The 13,172-nt window shown below is 39.5% G+C and overlaps 2 non-coding genes across 2 annotated transcripts; both read right to left on the reverse strand.

The window, feature by feature from the left end:
• Positions 1 to 11,863: 11,863 nt before the first annotated feature.
• On the reverse strand, positions 11,864 to 11,937 carry trnai-aau (transfer RNA isoleucine (anticodon AAU)). The gene has a single exon. It is a non-coding gene; the product is annotated as a tRNA-Ile (tRNA).
• A 345-nt stretch (positions 11,938 to 12,282) lies between these two features.
• Positions 12,283 to 12,355, reverse strand: trnar-ucg (transfer RNA arginine (anticodon UCG)). The gene has a single exon. It is a non-coding gene; the product is annotated as a tRNA-Arg (tRNA).
• Between the last annotated feature and the right edge of the window lie 817 nt (positions 12,356 to 13,172).

Genomic DNA, 13,172 nt, shown 5'->3' on the forward strand with positions numbered 1-13,172 from the left:
GCCTAAGCTTAACCAAGTAGATCTATTCCCAAACCTAACAAAGTAGCTTTATTTTGAAAAAAAATGGAGCGGAAATTGACACATGCGTCACACGTTGCTGGACATTTGTAGGAAAATGCACGAAAAAAACGTTGTTGAAAGTCGAGCTGTGTGCCACAGAAAAAAAAGGGAAATTTGTGTCTATGTACAAATTAACAAATTGATTAAATTTCGTGACTATTTCAAAAACTGTCATGAGACTGTATTGTTTCCTCAAGCCTCGATGCCAACATCATGTTTTGTCCTTCATCCCATCTCCATGGTTGCAACTTAAAATACTGAACATGAGCTTGAACTTCTTTTGTATCCCTAAAAGAAAGGTTGTTCTTTGCAATCATCATTTTGGATTAAAAACCTTCCCAGAAGAAAGAAAAGTAAAGCTGAATCATCTATAAACACTGTCAAAGAAAGCCTCTACATTGTGCTACTTGTGAAAATACTCTGCTCTGACATCCCAGAATCATCCCTTGATAATGATTCTGACCAGGATGGAAGTATTCATTACATGGTGATTCATGGCTAAATAAATAGTTTTTAAAGTAGTATTTAGTGGCTTCAAAAATCATTTTTCATATTATACAACGTATATTGTGCTTGTTCCAGTGTGAATACGAGTGAAATATTCAAACATCATGTTTTGACGGCTGCACCGCTGACATGGAAAAAACGAAAACAAGTCGAAATGTCTTATTCATCATGTTGTACCCATTTCCCTGTGATTCATCCTGACATATTTTGAATCTTCAGAAACTTTGGGATCATCACAAGAGTTTCAAGTTTACCTCTCAGAGTTTGAACAAAGCTCAGCTCCAAAAACATGCACCTTAATTAAATCCCAATCCCAATCCCTATCTTTTTTTTTTGTCTCTAGTGCATAATTTCACAAGTTGTTTTTTCTTTTTTTTTAATTTTATTAAGTTATTTTTTCCAATACAAGGCAAAACTATTTAATTATCTACCTCAAGCTATTAATTATTACTTCAGTAAAACTCAGAGCTTGTGTCATGTTCTTCCATTTTTAACAGTTAATTACAACATTTGGGACACAATAGGATTTAGACTGGTCTGCTCCTGGAGCTAGCCACAAATGTCATAAAACAGATGTTAAAAGTAATCCACCTGCACATTAATCCTTTAGAAAGGACAAATTAATTACCTTTTAAAGGTCTCTTGACTTTGATGTGCTCCGACTGCGTTTTTCTCCTCCACCTTTTAATGCGGATGAAAATTGATGCGCATCATCTGAATGCCATCGCCTTATGTAACCGTTTTCAGATCTCAACATGCGATCGATACCTGCGTGTTTTTACTTTGATGTAGTCCCATCTGAGAGAGTTTTTTAGCATCCAGTCATCATTAATTCATTGGAATCATATCTTCCGAGTGCTCAGCTGTGCGGAACGCTCGCAGAGCTGCTGCCTGCTAATTGAAAAGCAGACCACAAAAGGCTGACATTAGCATCGATGGATGTTCTTCGTGAAGTCTGGGTGGATTACAGGCCCGAGAAGTGAAGTTGAACAGATTTACTTGACAAATAAACCACGGTGAGTAATTGTCAGTGAGGCAGGGGGTAGGTGAAATGAATGTGGTCAGCTGATGCTATGAGAACACAGTTGGCTACTAATTAATGGAATTTGGATGTGCACCTTCAGATAACCTTTAAGGCTGAATTACAGTCTGTCTTTTTAATTACTTACAGTATCCACCGACCATGAACTAATTAAACACAGCTATTTCAGCCACTTCTTTAATTCAAACTTCAACATTTAGACTCCGATAAGGAGTCTGCATGGATTGGAAGGAGCCCAGTAGGATAAAGTTATGCAAGTGTAAGCTGCTTGATATACACAACATCTAAAAAAAAAAAAAATGACATCTGCACCCTTTTTCATTCATTATTAATGTGTTTCATTGTGTGGTCACCATATTTACTGCATACCCTGTACTGTCTTTAATACACATTCACATGATACTCAACATGATACAAGATTTAAAGGGGACATAGCATTAAAAATCAGGAAGTATAAAGAGCGACAAATGCAGTAAGGAGGAGGTCTTGGTCGATGGGTGGGTCAAAAAACTTGCGTGCATGAGACCACTGTTTGTGTCTTGTCTGAAACCAGAAGTCAACGTTGATTTATTTGTCACGTAACTTCCGTACATAAGTAACACTATTTCAGTAATTGTTTTAACCCAAACCAGTTTTGGTACCAAACCAAGTATCTCAAGCGTAGTTATGTTCATCCAAAACATAATATTTTCCTAAACCTTACTAGTTTTGTTCCCTAGACCTAACTAACGAGATTTGTTGCCTAAATCTAACTAAGTATTTTTGGTACCTAACCAAGTATTTCATGTGTAGTTATTTTCGCCCAAACCATGATCTTTTCCTAAACCTTACTAAATAGTTTAAACCTTACTAAATAGTTTTGTTGCATACACCTAACTAAGTAGTTTTGGTACCTGACCAACCTGCATGTTTTTGGACTGTGGGAGGAGCCTGAGAACCCGGAGAAAACCCACACTAACAAGGGGAGAACATGCAAACTTCACACCGAATGGCCCCAAGCCGGTTTTGAACCTGCGACCCTCCTGCTGAGCCCAAATAATACAATGCCTGATGGATTCTAATCATTATTTTTCATGGTGAAGTGTAATGTTAGAGTGGGGATAGGCTGAAAGCCCATTTTTTTCAGTGTAAGTAGAAGGTCGTTTTTACATGATTTATCTTCAAATTGCGATTAGGACAAAGTGCAGGATACTTTGCTTAATAATATAATGTATTATACATTTCATGCATATTTATTAGGGCTGTCAATCGATTAAAATATCATGATTAAAAGCAAATAAATCACACATTTTTTAATCTGTTAAAAACTTACCTAAAAGGGAGATTTGTCAACATGGGAGTGGGCAAATATGCTAGCTTTATACAAATGTATGAAAATATGTATTATTGGAAATCAATTAACAACACAAAACAATGACAAATATTGTACAGAAACCCTCACAGGTACTGCATTTAGCATAAAAAATATGCTCAAATCATACCATGGCAAACTGCAGCCCAACAGACAACAACAGCTGTCAGTGTGCTGACTTGACTATGAATTTCCCTTTCCAAAATTTAACATAAATTTGGAGCATTATGTTTCATCCTTCCTTCGTGTCTTTGCATCTTCAGTCTAGCTTTAAAACTAAGCCCGCAACAACCTCAGAAAGACGGATTGCGTCAATGCGTTGAAGAAATTAGTGGCATTAAAACAAATAAGCATCAACATGTTATTATCACATTAACTTTGACAGACCTAATATTTATGCATGTAATATCATGGGGACAGTAAAGGCACCTATTTGGCGGTATGGCCCTCTTCATGTTCACTGCATATCCAGGACTGTTTCTTTCAGACATTCACTCATATGATACAAGCTTTAAATGCTATACCCTAGCGTGGATATATATCCTGTCACAGTCGTAATACACTGTTTCCTCCCTGCTGACCATTATCTCTCCAAGGAGGCTACTATAAGCCCAGACACTGTATACCATTCTCATGCACAGTCGATAGTGGATTCTGCTCTGAAGCCTAAATCTCCTCTCACAGCCAAGCTAGTGTTAATACAACGGGATTTGTGAGCCCCTTGCTACAAGCAACAGGCGGAAGCGAGGGAGAGGCAGCCATCCAGATCAAATGACTCAAGTCTCCTGAGTGCTATGTGCTGTCAACATGAAGAATGCCGTCCTTATTTGTTTTGATTAGTGAGTATAAATCTATGGGAAACAAAGCGAGGAGGATTCCCTGGTTTGCGCTTGTGTGCGGAATGGCCTGACCACGGTGCTGCGTGACATGCTTTATGTTGTTTTTCCTGCACTGATAGATCTTTGACCTCTCCATTCTGGAGTGCACATGTGGGTTTTAGTGTGAAAAACAAGTCATAGAAAAACTATTTTTTTCTATCTCGGGGATCCCTGAACGATCGTTTGAGCCAAATCTACCGAACATCAGAAATAACCTTCCTCTGCTGTCACTATCAGCTCCCACCGAATCCATTACCAGACAAATCATCTATGGAAATGAGAACTCACTATTTCCTCCATCCCTCCTCCCCCTACAGCGAGAGCCGACGTCCCACTAGACTACCTTCTCTCCTTGAACGCCTAATCCAAGGTCTGAAAGCCAAGACGAATGTGGCGTCTACGCAACTCGCGCTTTATGTGCTTCATTAAATCATGTGAAAGTACAATTGCCCAATTCGGTCTCCCCCGCAGGTGAGAGGACAGCGGCAAGGCTGTGGAGGTTTGCATATGCATGATGTCACACTGTGCATTGGTGGGAAATATATGTCCCACACATACACAACAAAATAATTCATATTAACAACTTACAAAATATAACTCATGTTGAAATACAGGAACTGTGACAGCCGCAGCACACCAGCACTGCCGTCTCATTCTGAAAGCCCTGTGATGAGCTCCCCGTAGGATTAGAACAGTGTCAGCTCATTCATAAGTTGCGTGCTATTTAAAGGACTCCGATGATCAATTTTGAACAGCTTGTTTTTACTTGTGACACATTTATTTTACCTTGAGATTTAGGTCAAGTAGTTTTTCCTCTGTCAAAGGAGCTGTAGCTCGAGTCTTATTCTGCATATTCCCATGTTGGATGCATGCACAAATTCATCTGTCACATAGGATGCCGTACAGCATAGGTTATATTTACTAAGGACCTTAATTCCTCAGACATTAGTTAAAGGCACAGTGTGTAGGATTTAGTGGTATCTAATGGTGTGGTTGCAAATTGCAACCAACTGTGTAGGCCTACCCCTCCACTCACTCCTCTCTTTCCAAGACTGCGGTAACGTGAGCCGCCGAGAGCAAAATCGTGGTAACGCCGTTCGCCTCGCTCAGAGGCAATCCATACCATAATAACATTACTTTAGGAGCAAGGGAAGTCAGATGGTGGCTGGTGGTACCACGGTTTTTAATTATGCAGCTCAAGTTACCGTAGTTTCACAAGCATGTCAGAGAACTACGGTGGCCTTCAGGGAACATAAAAACTTGAAAGGCTCTCTCTAGAGCTTAGTTTAGTTTGTCCGTTCTGGGCTACTGTAGAAACATGGTGGAGCAACATGGCGGAAGTGGACCCACTCCCTATGTAGATATGAAGGACTCATTCTAAGCTACGATTCTTAGTCATGTTAGTTATGAATATTATATTCGGTTTCTAGTAATAGATCCCCGAAATGCTACACACTGTTCCATAAAGTCACCATCCAAATATAATGCAAATTTAAACACATTTCTAGAAAATCCGCCAATGCAGAAGTGCCTTAAACTTTCATTATTTCTAACAGCCAGCAGGGGGTGACCCCTCTGGTTGCAAAAAGAAGTATGGTTGTATAGAAGTCTATGACAAAATGAGTCTACTTCTCACTTGATTTATTTCCTCAGTAAACATTGTAAACATGAGTTTATGGTATCAATCTCTAGTTTCAAGTCTTCTTCAATACAGCATGATGTTCATTTAGTAAATGATGGTCCCATTTAGAGTCAAATAGACAGTAAAGCGGGGGATGCTTTAGGGCGTGGCTACCTTGCGATTGACAGGTTGCTACCACGGCGTTGTCCAGTCTGGGAGTTGTCCTTGTTTTCATCTTACAACTTTAATTCTTTTACAATGTGTTTTCAGTTCATGAAAGTAAATTGTAACGTTTTGGTCGCCTAAAAATGTCTTATTCAGCTTTCCGTACTTAGCTCCACCCTCTCGTGTCACGTCAAACCAAGATGGCGACGGCCAAAATACTGAACTCGAGGCTTCAAAACGGCAGTCCGCAAACCAATGGGTGACATCACGGTGACTACGTCCACTTACAGTTCCAAAGAATGGGAGACTGATTTTGTGGACCCACAGAATGTTTTCTTGTTTTATACCTAAATGAGCTTTATTCTATTGTAGTGTTCTCAGTTGTGAAACAGAAAATGTTCCCATATACCCAGAACATTCCCCTGGTTGCTGTCAGTATCATCTAGAACATCTTTCTCAATTCACTGTCTGTGGAGCAGCTCCAGGTTTGGATTTGGTAGAGAGTTGTTCATGTTTACTCATATTTTTTGGACTGTCTTAGACCATAGGAGTAGTCTGAGAGAAGCAGGTTTTATTGAACAGACACAGAGGGAGGTTGAAACAGTGAGAGAGAGAGTCAGACGGAGAGAAACATTTAGATTGTAACAGTGAAAACACTTTAGTACCACAACAATACAAGACAAAGCAACAATGCAGCCATCTAACAACCCATGATGCTTTTACATGTATGGCAGATGCTTTTGTCCAAAGCTACATAATAGAACACAGTAGAACAAGGAGATGCCTTTCAGACTAAGTGCCACATTCCATTTTCGCACACGTTTTGCACTCCTGATGGTAAACTGCATCAGGCTCAATAGGAAAAATATTCCTCATAAAAAAACTGACAACACCACGTTTTAACAGAATCTTTTTGCCACAATCCAAAAATGACTAGGAATATAGTATACACAGACGTGCACTTGAGTCTTTTTTGTTTTCATTCTTAAACCTGCAGTAGGCAGAATGTTTTTGGCATCATTCGGCATAAAATTCATAATAACCTTTCAGCATATTGTAATTCAAGTGTAGACTTCTGCACCTCCTCATGGCTCTGTCCCATGATGGGAGACTTTGGCCAATCACAGGTCATTTCAGAGAGAGAGAGAGTGTTCCTATTTGTTGGTCATTCAACGGAGGCAGCTCTCAATCACTCGCAAACTCTGATCAAACGGTCAAATTAGGGAGCGCTGATCAAATATCAATTAATATTCCGCTACTGTGATGCCAATTTCTCACATAAAATGTTTTCAGAAATATCTTGTAGTGTACTGTTTAGCTGTCAAATGAGAAAGTTTGCTCCGGAGTTTGGAAGTGATTGACAGCTGCTCAGAGACCGTAAGGCTCCAGATCGGCTCTGATTGGTTGTTTTCCTCCGGTCTGTGAAATCTTGCAGATGCCATTAGGAGCACCGGAGGACACCGGAAGACACAGAGGCATATGATTTTTTTTTTTCAGATTACGTGTCTCATGCACTACTGTCAGGATATAGTGACCGCTTTATAAAAATAACTTTTTAATTATATTATTTCCTCCAAACTACCTACTGCTGCTTTAAAATGGAACACTCAGCCCGACTGTCTATCATTTCTGTTGCCGGGGGCACAACGTAATAAGTATGGTTGGTCAAAAGCGGAAAATGCGTCTTCAAAACGTAATTGGTGTTTACAACGTTGACATTTCACATTTGTTTACCTTCATTTTCCCCGTCCAAATATGTAATTTGAATATTAAATCCGTCTGATTGTTTGCTGTATGGACTCTCGTAAATCTGTACCGAGCCCCCGCCACCCCATATCTCAGCCATGAAGCTGTTACGGCTGATTTGAATTGCCAGTGAGGCAAAAATATAATATAATTTTTTTTTTCACTAAGTTTAAATGAAGAAGCAGCGCCTTAGGGTTATGAATATGAGACATTTTGCTGAGGGTTCAAGACAAGATTAGAAGGATAACTTGCTTTTTCTGGATTAAAATAAAATGGTTATGTTTGGTTGTTTACGATGTTTAACAGGAGCTCATCTAAATTGGGATTTGAATTAAAAATGTGGATCCAGAGGCCATCGACTCCTGCCAATCAGTTACAAACTAACTTCACGGTTGCTGCTGATGTGTGCATGATTATGTGTTAAAGTAAATACAGTGTAATACACTGGAATTTTTAATTGGAACTAAATTGCCAGGAGCTGAAGTGAGACAATTAGCAGGTTCTTCATCTCCTCACACTGACGCACTCTCACGCCTGCCCAGTGCACAGCTGCATAGTTGGCTCTTGAACAACCTGTCCTGTCATGGCTCTTTGATGATGGAAGTTATTTTTGGGGTAAACCGTTCAACAGGTTATGTGCAGGGACAGCACTAATTGGCTTGAGCTCGCAGCTAAAGCTTTGAGGGTATGTGTGTATGATTCTTCTATGAAGATGCCTCAGTCTGAGGGCAAGAACATTAGATTGTTAGACACACTTCTATTCTGCTTATATCAGGGATCATGTCCCCCTTTTCTAGACGCTAAAATGAAAGCATAACACATCTGTGGGAGTTCACCAATTACAGAGTCAGGTGCTAAAATGTCTGCCTTCCAAAGCTTGTGTTTGAGCCCATACGCCATCTGGCCCTCTGCTATAATAAGCCTCTCCATTGTCACTTTATTGAGTGTGTCAATGGCGGGCAACTGTAAGCTGTGCCACAGACCTGCTGATGGTTTTGCAACTCACTGGTCACCAAAAGAGGTCAATGAAAGTCACAGTTTATATAATGGCTCTTTAAATGGATATCATGTAGTAAGAGAAAGTGCCAGTCTCTCTCTTTGGCTACGTTCACACGGTAGAGGAAAGGAGCCCAAATCCAATTTTTGTCTTTCATATGTGATTCAGCAGCCCAGTCGCCAGGAAAATATGTTGGCATTGTACGCTTCTGAATATGTTGAATGTCGACGTTTTTGCATTCCGTCAGAGCAAGTGACGTAGTACAGCGAGCGACCATTATTGAAAGAAACATGGTATAATAATGAGTATAACAAGTGAGAAAATCCACTAAGGGCAGTGGGGAGGACTTTCACCCAGGAGACCGCTATTTGTGTACCTTGTGAAACCAAAGGTAAACATTGAGTTTATGGTTGTCACGTTATATAAGAAAGTCCGCTAAGGGCAATTATTTATTTACAGTATTCACGTTGTTACGCTACGTTGTTACGTTACATTGTTACGTTACGTTGTTACGTTACGTTGTTACGTTACGTTGTTACGTTACGTTGTTACGTTACGTTGTTACGTTACGTTGTTACGTTACGTTGTTACGTTGTTACGTTGTTACGTTGTTACGTTACGTTGTAACATTATTATTTTAAGACAAATCGTGATGTTTTTCTATCCTTATAGGCAAGGTTGGTAAAGATTTTAAAAAAAAGTTTTTGTTATATTATATTGTTATTTATTTATGGTAGTCACCTTGTTTTGGTTGTTACATTACATTGTTACGTAACGTTGTGTTGTTACGTTGCGTTGTTGCGTTGTTACGATGTATTGTTACGTTGTTACGTTGCGTTGTTACGTTATTATTTTAATACAAACCATGATGTTTTTGTTTTTCTAACCCTAAAGGAAGGGTTGGTAGTTTAACCAAATAGTTTTGCTGCCTAAACCTAACCAATCGTTTCACAACATTAAGCACGTGGCATTGTGTGTTTCTGCAAGCGTCATACAAGGCTGATATGAAACATATTTATGAAACATAATTTTGGTTCAGGAACTTTGACCTTCAACGTATCCGTGGTTTGAAGAAGCGTACAATGCCAAAAAAAAAAGTTTCTGGCAACTGGGTAGGATTCAGATCTGTTTTTATGATAACATGTTGAACAAATTAAATCACACTGAACTTGGCTTTTTCAATTCTGATGTTGGCCTCTTTTTGTGGTCTTAAATCTGACACCACCAGAACACTTATATTGGATTCACTCAACCTTTACTCCGATGTAGTATCTGTTGTGATTCAAGACACTCGAGGAAAGATCCAAGACAACTGAGATGGAGGAGTTCAGTGGAGGGGATGGACCGCATAAATATAAAAAAAGGCTCTTCAGTGTAACTCGTAAGCAGTGTGAGTTTGAAATGCTATTAAGAGGTGGTTGAATATAACCCCAGAAGAATGTGTTAGCAATGTGAATGCAAAGTAAAAGCAGTAAATGGTATGGATAATGTGTCCTTGTTCCTATGAGCCTGAATATACTTTTATGAGAAGAAAATGAGCAACCTAAAATAGGTTTTAATGGAGAATTATGGTACTGGTTGTGTCACAATGTTGTTTTAAGTATTTTGAGGACAGTCCAACTCAAGTCTGTCAAAGCAAGTCTTAAGTATGTATGTGCTAAAATGTAGTATACCTGTAGCACAAGAAAAGTTGGAGAGTTACCCAACTGACTTTAATGTCAGTTACAGTAATATCTACCTAAAGTTTCAACACAGTCTCACGACAGTTTATGAAATAGTCACAAAAATTGTATCTATTTCATTGTTGTACACAGACACAAATTTCCCTTTTTTTCCTGACGTTCAGTACGACTTTCAACAACGGATTTTTCCTGCAAATTGCCAGAAAAGTGATTGCCAGACAAGTGATGCACGAATCAATTTTCACTCCAGCCTTTTCGAAATAAAACTACTTAGTTAGGATTAGGAATAGATCAACTTGGTTAGGGTTAAGCAACAAAACTACTTGGTTAGGTTTAGGAAAAGATTGCGGTTTGGGTTAGAATAACACCAGAAGTGGTGTAACTTAAGTACGTAAGTTACGTTACAAAAATTACTTAGTTTAGGTTTAGGAAAAGTTTGTGGTTTGAGATAAAATAACTCCGGAAGTGCTGTGACTCAAGTACGTGACAAATTAATCAACTTTGACCTGTGGTTTCACAAGTAGAACACCGGCCTCCTGTGTTTTTTGACTTACCCATTCACACCGACGTCTTCCCTACGTGGCGTTCGCCGCTCTTTATACTTCCTTGTTCCCAATTACACACAAATTGATTTTGTACTGACCATCACAACATTTTTTTTTAAAATTCAGGTCTATGTACATGAATCAATATGTTCAATTTCGTGACTATTTCACGGACTGCTGTGCAACTGGGCTGAATGTAACATTATCTAACAGTAGCCACCAAGCTACCTAACGTCATACCATCAAAACCACTTTGTGTTGAATTGAGCAAAGTTGCGTCTTATTGCTTATCAAAATCAGAAACAGGTTTATTGCCAAGTACGTTTTCACATAAAAGGAATTTGCCTTTGTGGCATGTGGCTGTCTTGTATTTGGGGAGTTCATTAGATTAGTTTGCAGAGTATCTGGTTGGTGAGCTTGCGCTGTAACTCCTGCGTGTTGGTCTGCAGTGGGATGTAAACACTGACGAGTATGAAGGTCGCAAACTCACAGGGGAAGTTACCAGTTCATGAAAAAAGATGTCAGGAGAACAGTACTGTAGAATAACTGTCACATCAGTAAACCAGCCATTATTAGTGTATATTAACAGATATTTAAACCCTTTGTTTTGCCTGAGGGTCCACTATAGATCCACACGGCCACATTTCTATCAAGCAAAAAACAGAAGACCAGTAGTTGAGGCAGTTTATGAATTCAACTTAATTTGTAAGTGGAGGGATATGTTAGTTATTCCTCCATATTCAAACACAAGTCTCAGTAAGTAAGTTGAAAATAAAGTGTTTCAAGTGTCTGATTGCTGACCAGTGATATGACACAATAGAACTAGGGCTGTCAAAGTTAACGTGATAATAACGTGTAAATGCAAATATGTTTTAACACCACTAATTTCTTCAACGCAACTTGCGATTTTTAGGTTGTAGCAGGCTCAGTTGTGAAGCTAGAGAAACGATACTGGCATCATATAAAACTAAAAAAACTAATTAATCCATTGGTACCAATCATGTCATACTAGCTTGTCCCGACGAAGGCTAAATAATGCTCCAGACTTGAGATCAATTTTGGCAACTTTTGCAATTCACCAAAGCCATGGTTTTGCTGCTAAGTAGGAGAGTGCTAACCATAGTCTAAAAGGCAGACTGTATAGCTGAACACTTAGTTAGTTAGTGGAATTAATGCCCAAATTCTGCGGAGCAACATACTTCCTATTATTTCAAACTTCGTATCAGAACATGAAACGTACACTGCAGAAAGCTGTTAAATTACTGTAGCTGGCCAGTATGGGGATCGAACCCATGACCTTGGCGTTATTAGCACCACGCTCTAACCATCTGAGCTAACCGGCCTACTTTTGATGCATTTAAACAAACTTATTTCCAAACGTAGACCGGGACAAAACGTACATCTTTGGACCAGTTTTGGATGGTAAATCCGTTGTGACAATGTACCAGCTTGGTGTTGGTGGAGTCACGATAGCTTAAATGGTATATTGCTGACTTTACATGTGAGAATTTGTGGCAATAATACCCACCTTCCTAAAAATGTTTGTTTGTGCAGAGCAAAACCCTTTCTATTATCTCAAGCTGTGTATTAAATCCTGAAACTTACACCATTTTGGCAGAGAGCTCAGTTTGGATTGCACTTACGCAAACACACCTCCACATTTTACCTCAGAAAGAGAGTATAGCTTTCAACCACGAAGGGACTCGAACCCTCAATCTTCTGATCCGAAGTCAGACGCCTTGTCCATTAGGCCACGTGGTCACTTAAAACTTTAAACTGTATAGCTGAAGAGTTAGTTTTTGTGGACAGTAATAACTATAAATGAAAGACAGCCCATTTTGCATTTAACAGTTAGTGGACGAGCTTGGTGTTGGTGGAGTCGAGATAGCTAAAAGTTATTACTTACTTAGTCCTTGATGCGCCTGGTGGCACATAGGGCAAGGACTAAGGATCTCCACTCATCTCTGTTGTTTGCTTTCTTCTCAATGCTGTTCCAGCTGTATCCTCTCATCTTCATCTCTCCTTCGATGGTTCTCCTCCAGGTTGTTTTGGGCCTCCCTCTTTTGCGTTTTCCCTCCGGTGTCCAACGCAATGCCACTTTTGTCATGTCAACAGATGGTTTCCTTGATACATGTCCAAGCCATCTCCATCTTCTTCTTATCAATATTGTTTCCATGTCCAAACACCCTGTCGTTTGGTGTAGTTCATGGTTTGTGATCTTTCTAGGCCAGAATATCCTCATGATCATTTCTGAGGCGGGTATTGTGAAAGCTAGAAAGCTTGCCTATGTCTCTTTCAGTCATTCTCCAGCACTCAGCACCATATAGAAGTACAGATAGTACACAGCTGTTGTATAACTTTAACTTGGTGTTTCTAGTTATGTGTGTTGACTTCCAGATGTTTCCAAGTCTTAGAAATGCCGTCCTTGCTTTCCCTAATCTAGCCATAATGTCTTGGTCAGCTCCACCATCTGATGTTACCCGGCTTCCGAGGTATGTGAAAGATGACGTACATGTCAGTTGTTGTCCATTTAACTTTATGACAGGTGGTTCTTTCATGTTGAGGGGCATGACTTCTG

Source organism: Sebastes fasciatus, chromosome 15, assembly GCF_043250625.1.
Source record: "Sebastes fasciatus isolate fSebFas1 chromosome 15, fSebFas1.pri, whole genome shotgun sequence".
Lineage (NCBI taxonomy): Eukaryota > Metazoa > Chordata > Actinopteri > Perciformes > Sebastidae > Sebastes > Sebastes fasciatus.